Source organism: Wyeomyia smithii, chromosome 3 (genome assembly GCF_029784165.1).
Source record: "Wyeomyia smithii strain HCP4-BCI-WySm-NY-G18 chromosome 3, ASM2978416v1, whole genome shotgun sequence".
Taxonomy (NCBI): Eukaryota; Metazoa; Arthropoda; class Insecta; order Diptera; family Culicidae; genus Wyeomyia; species Wyeomyia smithii.
In genome coordinates this window covers 161,172,828-161,183,946 of record NC_073696.1, presented here as the reverse complement: position 1 = coordinate 161,183,946, position 11,119 = coordinate 161,172,828, and the positions used below count along the sequence as shown (strand labels likewise).

General features: G+C 40.3%; 1 long non-coding RNA gene across 1 annotated transcript; it reads right to left on the bottom strand.

Annotated features, from left to right (window-relative positions):
* Positions 1-9,869: 9,869 nt before the first annotated feature.
* Positions 9,870-10,713, bottom strand: LOC129732025 (uncharacterized). Its single transcript, XR_008729144.1, has 3 exons — positions 10,445-10,713; positions 10,075-10,383; positions 9,870-10,013 (listed from the first exon to the last, which is right to left on the bottom strand). It is a non-coding gene; the product is annotated as an uncharacterized LOC129732025 (long non-coding RNA).
* Between the last annotated feature and the right edge of the window lie 406 nt (positions 10,714-11,119).

The following is an 11,119-nucleotide window of genomic DNA, read 5'->3' as shown; positions in this document are numbered from 1 at the left end:
ACTTCCTAGTCTCTCGGTTTGGGTATTATGGTCGCATGTTTGTTCCGAAAGGGAGCTGATCCGACATCTAAATTATAGTACTCTAAACAAAACTGGTACGCCTGATTCAGCGTTTTTGGGTTGAATGTTTTCAATAGCTGACAGAGAGGTTTTTCTAGACCTCTAATAAAAGCGTCCGTCGCTTTGTCACGAAAATAATTAATGTGTGCCTCCGCGTGTTGGAAAAATCTTTCGTCTGTTTGTAGCTGTGCTATTAAAGATGATAATAGTTCGTTAATCTTTGAAAAATACCCACTCAAACTTTCGTTGGAATACTTTCTCACCGAACTTAATTCATAATCAAGAGTTTTTAGATCTCTTTTATCTCTATAATAGAGAAGTAGAGTTATTTTCATTCCCGCCCATTCATAATAAACATTGTTCGAGTTCAAGATATCGGCGGCTTCGCCTCTAATCTTCCTTCGAACCGAACGTTGTATTAGCTCGAGTTGAGCATTAGTTGCACCCGCTTCTCGGTACATGCCAAAAATACCTTCCACATCGGTTAACCAAGCCAATAATTCTGTTGGTTTCCCATCAAAAGGTTGGAGGTCACGGATGAAATCCGGAAGCCGTCCAATATCAATGAACTGCTGCATCGTTAATGGAGGGATTTCTTCCTCTACAGGGTTCGGAGCTGGATTCGACATTATTCTACCGAAATAAAAGTCTAATCGACTCTTCTTCTTAATTATGAAATAACTTTTTTCTTCTACTTATATAAATAAAATACGTTTCTTTTTGCCAGCTAGTCTGGACTTTTTTAATATTCACTCCAAATAAAAAAATGAGAATTGAAAAATTACTCACATGAATTTTACCAGCATAGTTCAATACTGGATTTTTTTTGTCCGGGGGTGTTATCCTTCGTCATTCGCGGGGAAGCAGGAGCAGGTACTTCGGATGATCCTTTTTGCGGTCTGCTACAACGGGTCCTTGTGCCAATCGAGATGTTTCCCTCCGTGTCTCGCTACTTCGTTTGTCGATGTTGATCTGGCTCCTTGGACCAGAGGTTGCACAGGGTTTTTCTGCACTTCATTAGAATTTTCGCTTCACGTTGGGCGCCAGTTATCTTTCTTTACTATTGAAGGAAAGACGACTTTCTACTGCTATAGTCAAATATCGAATGCTTCTTTATTTCTACTCAAAATTATTTTACCCTAAACCTACAGTTCACTTCATGCTGTCGTGCTCGCCCGATGTTTGTAAACGCCCAGAATGCTATCGCCAGCATGTGGTGCGATGTGACTAGGTCACTGATGCCCGATGTTGGTCTTCTCGTTGGCAACATGTGTTGCGTCGTATTCAGGTCATCGGTGCTCGGCGGTGGTCTCGTTGCCTTCGCACGGTGAGTGGTGTTGGTGCATCCTTTTTCCAGGATGAATCTTCGTTGCTAACTAGCGCAAAAAATTGCATTAAGAAATTTTTTGCGCCAAAATGTAACTATATGTTTCAAAAAGCGATCGTTCAAGGACCGGCGAATTACATAACGAAAATTAAAAAAAAGATGAAGGAAATCGGTTCAGTAGTTTTCCCGCAATCAGGATCACGGCAAAGTCATTTTCCGGAAAAAACTATTCCGAGATAATCGCGTGTAAAGGCGCGTTGCAAATCGCTCTAACTTTCTTCCTATTGCTTAGATCTCTATGAACATTTGTGGAAATGTTCTCAAGATGTTGTATTTGAAGATAATGTAATAAAAAATTTTCCGGTTTTTTGAAAACTAAAAAGGTATATAACCCCTTAAGCATAAGAGGTTTTATCATTGCGAACGGTTTTGACTTTCGTCAACTCCGTCACCGCTAAGAAAAGAAGCTCATCGTTCCGCTGGTTAAGTATTTATTTAAGAACAACCAAGTTTATCAAACAGTACACCCGTACTAGTTGGCATAAAATAGACCCCAGTGTGGTCCATAGCATAATGCCCAGTAACTCCTATCCCTACCTCCACGTGGTACCGACCGGGATACGAGCAACCAAGCGAAGATCGGTGAACCGGTGGGAACTCCTTGGAGAGCAGCTTGCCTGAGCGTCTGTTCCCCAGGTCAGGGGCGGCTCAAACAGTGACTTGGAATGTTAGGACTCTGCTCGAACCGGCACGCGCGGGCATCTTGGCCATAGAGCTACGGAAGGCAAAAGTGGAGGTAGCAGCCATACAAGAGGTGCGTTGGCCCAAAACCGGAGAACGTGAAATCCGGGCAGTCGATCCGACCGCGGGCACTTCTTTCAAGTATCACATCTACTACAGTGGCGGCGATAGAGCGGAACGGGGCGTCGGTTTCGTACTACTTGGAAACCAAATGAAGCGTGTTATTAGTTGGAGGCCTATTAATGACCGTCTATGCGTATTGAGGATCAAAGGCAGATTCTTCAATTACAGCCTTATCAACGTGTACGCGCCGACTAACGATAAAACCGATGACGTAAAGGAGGAGTTCTATGAGCTCCTCGAGAAAACGTATGGAGAGTGCCCACAGTACGATATAAAGATCGTCATCGGAGACACGAACGCACAAGTCGGACGAGAGGAGTTCTTTCGTCCCGTTATTGGTAGGGAAAGCCTTCACTCTACCACCAACGACAACGGCTTGAGATTAGTGAACTTCGTCTTCGGCCAAGGGAATGGCCAGCTGTAGTACCCATTTTGCACGTCTGAACATTCGGAAGAACACCTGGAAACACCCTGGAAATTGGGGAGGACGGACAAGCTGTGGACCCACCAGCATTGGACGAGGTGAAGAATGCTTGCAAAGAGCTAAAAAACAACAAAGCCACTGGGAAGGACGGCTTACCGGAAGAACTTTTCAAAGTTGGGAGCGAGCGGCTGTGAAGTGCATTTCTCCAGATTATCCTAAGCGTATGGTCTGAGGAACAACTACCCACGGACTGGTTGAAAGGATTCATATGTCCTATCTACAAGAAGGAACATAGACTCGAGTGTAGTAATTATCGAGGCATAACCCTTCTCAATTCCGCTTACAAAATTCTCTCCCGTATCCTGTTCCAGCGACTGAGGCCTTTGCAGGAAGCCTTTGTTGGAGAATACCAATGCGGGTTTCGAGTGGGGCGATCTACAACGGACCAGATATTGACGGACCTTGAGACAGATCCTCGACAAGTTTCGAGAACACAACCTGCAGACACATCATCTGTTTATAGACTTTCGAGCGGCGTACGATACAGTGAAACGCAACAAGCTGTGGCAAATTATGCTAGAACATGGTTTCCCAACTAAACTGATTAAACTGATACGTGCGACGCTCGACGGTTTCACATCATGCGTCAGGACAGCGGGCGAATTTTCGGACGCGTTTGTGACGTTAGATGGTCTGAAGCAAGGTGACGGGCTCTCGAACTTGCTGTTCAACATAGCTTTGGTGCAATACGAAGGGCAGGTGTGCAGAGGAGCGGCACCATCATCACTAAGTCTCACATGCTTCTGGGCTTTGCGGACGACATTGATATCATTGGTGTTAACCGTAGAGCAGTTGAGGAGGCCTTTACGGTTCTCAAAAGGGAAGCTGCGAGAATTGGACTCACCATAAACACTGCCAAAACGAAGTACATGCTGGCTGGCAGAGAGCGTGGTAGTTCTAAGGGTGTTGGTGCTGCAGTGGAGATGGATGGGGATACTTTCGAAGTGGTCGACGAATTTGTTTATCTTGGTACTCTCGTGACATGTGACAACGAGGTGAGCCGCGAGGTGAAGAGGCGGATTGCGGTGGCGAATAGGGCTTATTTCGGATTGCGTAGCCAGCTTATGTCCCGTAGCCTACAGCTCCGTACGAAATTTGCGCTCTATAGGACTCTGATCCTCCCAGTGGCGCTTTACGGACATGAATCGTGGACGTGGAAGGAGGCCGATCGACAAGCGCTTGGGGTCTTCGAGCGTAGAATCCTGCGATCAATACTCGGAGGCTAACTAGAGAACGGGGTGTGGCGCAGGCGCATGAATCACGAGCTGTACGAAGTATACAAACACGCTGATATTGTCAAGCTGATGAAACATGGCAGGTTACAGTGGGCTGGCCATGTAGCACGGATGGCGGATGAGCGACCGGCAAAGATGATATTTAGCAGAGAAACGGATAGAGGCCGACGACTTCGAGGCAGACCGCGCACGCGCTGGATGTGTGCTGTCGACGAGGATGCCAGAGCAGCGGGTGTAAGGGGAGACTGGAAAGTAGCAGCCCAAGACCGAGTTTTGTGGAGACGTATTCTGGATTTAACTCTGCCAAAGCCATAGTATATAACACACACCAAACGTACAAATACCATACACAATAATCCATGAACATTTCATAAAAAACCACAGACACCTGACATAAACCACAACATACAAATACCAATACCCACATGAACTGCCCATAAATGCATAACAGTCACATGTAATTTCTCACCACTTTTTGCTTAAACCTCAAAATCTTCTTCACATACCCGGTGCTCTCAAAAAATCGCAAGAAAAAGCTTTTCGTTACTAACTTGATTAGAAAAATATGAATTTTGGTCAGTCCCATGTTACAAATAAACGCAAAACATGCTCAGTGCTGAAAATAACTAGCACAAAATTATGGTCACTATCAAGGAAAAACCAATTAAAGTACTAATAGGAAAAATAATTAACTTGTTGCCTATACAAGTATTCTGTCATAAATATATTTACCTCGGATAAATGCATTTTTGCACACACAAGTTATACACACATACACGATTACACACACATGCTATACACACACAAACACAAACACTACTCACACGCACACGCTACTCAAACACACCCACGCTACTTACACACACACACAGTGACACACACGCACACACAAACACAAACACAGAGACACACACATACACACAGATACACACATACACACACGCACACACACAGACACACACGCACACACACACGTTACTTACACATACACACACACGTTACTCACACATACACACACACGTTACTTACACATACACATACACGCACACGCCACTCACAGAAACACGCACACGCCACTTACACAGAATGTACCTTAGTATAGTGAAGAAAGACGTAGTCCCACGTCAAAATTTTGCTTTAGTTTGCGAACCTTACGTCGTTTTTGAGTTCATCATTTTTATTCTGTTCCAATGAATTAAATGTGAAATCCTTCATTGGGTATATCAAGCATAAGCAAAGTGAAGCAGTGATGTCTCAGAAGTAGGCTGGTACGATCATGGTTCAAAGCTGGTCCAATCATGATACAAAACAAGTCTTTGCGTTTCATCAATAGTTCCAACTTTAAAGCAAATATTTCATATAAAAAGTGTTCCTACATTGAATTTAAATGTTACAGAAGCATATTACTGGAAAATATACTGCAATCTTTAAATATTCGATTCTAAAATCGCTGCTTGAAAACAAGACTTGGTAACAATTGTAAGGGCAAATTGTGCTCGAAAATAGACCATTTTTTTAAACTTTTTTAATAATAGTAATACTCAAGTAATCTGAATGAAACCTTCTGAGCATCATCGGAAGAAGTTTTTTGATGATGCGGGTACATATTTGATACAGTTTTTTATTCAATAGTTGAGAAATCTTTTATATAAAAAAATGGTCCGATCATGGTACATTTTCTGACTGGTCCGATCATGATACAACACCCTACTATGCATTTCTACTCTCTAATCAAATATATAATATAAAACCATGTCGTTAAATCGGGTGGGTTTCTTTAGTAAACGCTTGGGTCTGCAAGGTTCTCTCGTACTCTCAGGTAATTGAAATTCAAGTGGATCTTCTACATTGATATTTGTTTCTTCATCTCGCAGCATTATGGGCACTTTTTTTACATCTTCAACATTTCTGCTATATTGCACTCCTCGGTTGCTTTGCACAATTACTTTCGCACCATCTCTTGCTATGACCGTGTAACGATCACCTGCAAACGTTGGGTCTCCTTTTTGTTTCGACTGTAGTGTTATCAGTACTTCATCTCCTACAGAAATTTCCGAATCCCTTGCTCCCCTTACTGAATCGGCATACCTTTTACTGTCCAGCTTTGATAACGCATCATTCTCTCGTATGTCAGTACGATCAATACGATCAGGAGAAAGTGCTTCCCATAAACATGGGAAGGTTCCTCTGTACTTTCATCCTACAAGCAATGTTGCAGAAATTCATCCACTCGAGTGTTCAATGCCTTGTCTTCAATGACCATTTTCAAATGATACTATGAACTGCTTTATGCGTTGAGCGAAACTTTGCGTATGTATATGTAACAGCAGTTCTGATGCTTCAAAACCACCAATGAATTCCAATGAATCAACATATGCAAGATCGGATCACATTCTCTTCAATGTCACTTTTCGTTCTTTGTTTGTTTTGAGGTTCATTTTCATTCGTGGCATTGTTCCAGTCAACGCAATCTGTTCTTATATTCGATCGTTTATATTCAAAGTGAACTATTCGTTACGAATATTCAAGAGCCATTGATTGAAGGAAAAATGAGTGGAAAAATTATTCCTAAAGCGAGATTAGCCGGAGTAGTTCAAGAGGTGCGCGATGAAAATCAACTACCTATTCTTTTCCGTTGTCTGGCTGATATTGATGCAGAAAGGAAATGTAACTACGAACAGAAAACATTCGTTCCGGCCAACTTCAAAAGACACTTCTTAACACACCATATAAAAATTGCTCAAGAACTTGGATTTCATAATAACAATGTGGATGCCTCAGATACAAGACAGGTAATAAAGAAACCTAAATTGTCCAAGTTGACAGTGGAATCCGATCGGAAATCAGTTCTTCTTGGTACGCTTCAAATGGTAACACAGCACAGCTTACCGTTATCTTTTCCGGAATGGAACGGTTCTCAACTAATTTTTCATCCGCTTTGGAAAGCAGCTGGTTTCAACGTATCCCGAACCACACTCACGAGCCTAACGAAAAAAACTGCAATAGTTATGCAAAATTTGATTAAATCAAGAATGTCAAAGAAAATAATACATCTCAAAATTGATGCCGCGACGCGGGGTGGACGCTTTGTTATTAGAATAAACGCCCAGTTTTTCAACGGTGCTGACTGCGTGGAAATTCGCCATCTTGGTAAGCAATAATTAAAGAGTTGTCAATTCAACTTTACTTCATGTTTCCAACAGCGTTAATCGAATTTCATTACAGCTATACAAGAAATGATAGAACGCCAGACAAAGGAAAATTTGCAATCTGTTTTGCAAAGTGTGATAAACGAATATAACATTGATTACAATCAAGTTCTAGCGATCGCTCACGAATATGTTGGCTGCTGTGCGATGCTTAAAAGATTTGATGAATGAATCTGTTGAAAATACGGAAGTGAAATCTATGATTGAACACCATTTTAATTTACAAAAACGATCGATAGTAATTGAAACTATTGAAACTTTGAGGCAGACTACGAACTCGAAGAGCCAGAAGACGGAACTAATTATGAATTGCAAGATGAGAATGATGATTTTGATGCCAAAGATGCAAAAATCGACTCTTGGGAAGATGAAAGTGATATTGAGCTTGATATTTTGGACAGCATAAGATGTGGTGCACATACGGCTCAGCTAGCTGCATGGGATGTTCTGAAATCTTATGAAACAAAACTTACGAATATCAATAAGAAATGCCTTAAAATGCGATGCAAAACTTATCGACTACTTTTCCATAGACACAAAATTCCACTGCCACCAAAAGTCAACGAGACTAGATGGAATGTACGGTATATACAAGTAAAGTACTTGCAATCATTAAAAGATAATTCGTTCTTGTCAGTTCTTGCAAGCAAGGATCCATTTCTTGGTAAGCATTTTAAATAAAACAATATTTGTAAAAAGGTCTTTTTTCCCCAAAAGCACTGAAGCTGCGGAATAAAAATGTTGGATTCTAAGTTCATCTGATGACCTGAAATTTTCCTTACCTTAACCGATATACAGAAAACTGCAAGGTTACCGTTACAAGTTCATTAAGCAGACAGTATGTGAGTAGAGAAAGAACGAAAAATAAGCGAACTGGAAATATGATACAGATTTGGAAAAATATACCGCATCCCGACGGGACATGAACCCGCAATCTCCCTGTCTCCGGCATGGTGTTTTGACCAATTAAACTACGGGGGACGGTGGTACTGTTCCACAATCTATATCGTATCACATTCCGCTGTCGACTTATTCTATTGCTCATCCCTAACTACACACACTGCTGTGCAAGCGTTATTTATAGAATGAAAGGAATGTCTCATCACACACAAAAGAGTCAGCTGATGCTAATTACTCTTATAGACCTGTGTGATCGAGACCAAAGTCAGTCTGCGTCGTGCTTGCGTCGCACAACTACGGAAGGTGCTCCGTACGGCTAAATTTTTTCGAACTGAATTTCACAGAAGAGTCAGCTGATGCTAATTACTCTTATAGACCTGTGTGATCGAGACCAAAGTCAGTCTGCGTCGTGCTTGCAAGTGCGACACAACTACGGAAGGTGCTCCGTACGGCTAAATTTTTTCGAACTGAATTTCTATTTTTAACAACGGCTTTTTCCCGTTAACACGCAAGTTCATTAAGCAGACAGTATGTGAGTAGAGAAAGAACGGAAAATAAGCGAACTGGAAATATGATACAGATTTGGAAAAATATACCGCATCCCGACGGGACCGTTACAAATTAAATTATGAATACACAAATCACGGGAAAATATATCGCATTTAGCCAAAAGCTCTAAATCTGTGTACATCAATAAATAATATTTATCAATTTATCTATTTGAATGCAGATAGATTTGTAATAGTTTCTTTTCATTTTTTGTGTCCTATTTATCTAATTAATCGTTGTCTTTTTTATGTCTGCTTAGATTTTACTAAATATTGGAAATTCATTGATCAGTTCTGCGATGCGTTTGAACGCATCTTTGTTCTAACACTAAAACTATAGCGGGAACATGTGCCGTTATCTCAGTTATACGCTGACTGGTTGATTTGTCAGTCACAATTGCATTCAATTGAAAAACGCAATAACTTTTAAAATCATTGGAGCGAGGAATCATTGAATTGAGTCAAAGCATTCCATTCAAGGCGAGTTTATATGTCGATCCTCGTTTTAACTTTCTTGGTTCCAACAGGCTAACGGCAGATGATAAAAAAGAAGTACAGGTTAACAAATTATTATTCATTTTTGTGAGAAGATGTGGTTGAATTTCACTTATATTTCCAGAAATACCTGCTTGTTCTCAACAAGCGACTTGATGAAATTTCCGGGAAAGAACAAGAATTGCATGAAAATGCTGTTGTTCCAGGATCCCAAGACAACACCGTTGAAGACTATGCAGCAGCTCTTTTTAATGAAGGGAATATCGAATCATCTTCTGAACCAGTCAACGAAAGCCTTCATAGTGATATGTTCAAACTAGAAAGCCGACAGAAAATATAAATTAGCACGAAACAAAGCTCGACCGATAATGCAGTACATAAATTCGATATTGTTAGATACTGGCTTCAACGAAAATATTCTAATCCCCGGATTTATCGTTCGGCTATGGCTGTCCTATCTATACCTGCAACACAGGTAACTGTTGAGAGGTTTTTTAGTCAGTTAAAATACATTCTAACGGATTCCCCTATGCGATTTCAAGATATAACCATGAAAGACATAATGATATTGCAAATGAATCAAGACTTACTTCCTGAAGTTTCAGCTATTTTGGAGCAAGAAATTTAATGCGCTTCATTTCACGTATTTTTATGCAAAAGAGAATATAGACTAACTACTAGTCATAAATAGTTTCCAAGTTATCTAATACGGTGTTTTTGTTTAATCTAAAACAAATGTATCTTCGCTTCTTGCTTCATTTGCCCTTTATTTTAAAAATAAACACAGTTAATAATATCTTCATACAAAGTTCTTCTAGGTTGATGCTCGATATTCTGGTTGACAATTCACTGATAAACCCCCAGCTGCACCAAGTTGCATTTATTTTCGTTCTGAAATTGTTTTTCGTCGTTTGAATACTATGCACCTTTTCATAAAAGTTTAAAGAGTTACCTGTAGGTAAGTTTGAGAAATCCATTTGCAACGGTAAAATAAACAAAAAAAATTGATGTTGAACTGCATTTTCCTCAGAAAACATGAACGACGAGGCTTAAATTCACTTTAATCCGCTTCATTTTGCGTTTTTTATGCTCTCTTGCATAAAAGACTAATTGCTAGTCATCAGTACCTATCCAAGTTATCTATATCTCCGTTTCATATTCCACTAGCACTTTATTTTTTATACAAACACGGTTACTGATCTCTTCATATCAAGTTCTTCTTCTAAACTATCAGCTGCAGCAGGTTGCATTTGTTTTCGCTCTGAAATTGTTTTTCGTCCTTTGAATATTATGCACTTTTTTATTAAAGTTCAAATAGTTACCTGTAGCTTAGTTTGAAAAATCCATTGTGAACAGTGAAATAAACAAACATCTTTGATGTCTAACTACATCTGCCTCAGAAACATGAGCAACGATGTGAATAACCTCATCTTCACGAATTATTCAACACGAATGATTAATTTGTTATTCAACGATTATTTTACTCAACAAGTTGTTATTCAATAACGCGTACTGTTCTTGTTTGAAAGAAAACTACAGATTCAACGAATGAATGTGTGTAAACAATCTGTCAAACTATATTCACTCGTTCGTCGATTGTATATCTTGTTCGTCGATAATTTAAAATGAACAAACCTATCTGCAATGTTCCCAGTTCAGAATATATCATCGGTATTCGTTATTGTGTTCGTCAATCTGCAACATTGGTAGACATTAAATTGGGCACCAGCCTCATACAACCGTATGATGGTGCCCCAGAATTATTGGACGCGTTCGTGGATGCCGTCGGCCTTTTCAAAGACGTTGTCGACCAGGCATTTGCTGAAGCGACAACAGTGCAAAAAGCAGCAGCAGAATTAACTGTTGCTCGCTCGGTCGGACTCGCCTCACTGGCAAGGCGGACAGTCCATTAATGAGAACCAGAAAATAAATGACATGTTAGACGCAATTAAAATAAATTGTACATCAAAAGTCACGGCAGACAGTCTTATTGCCAA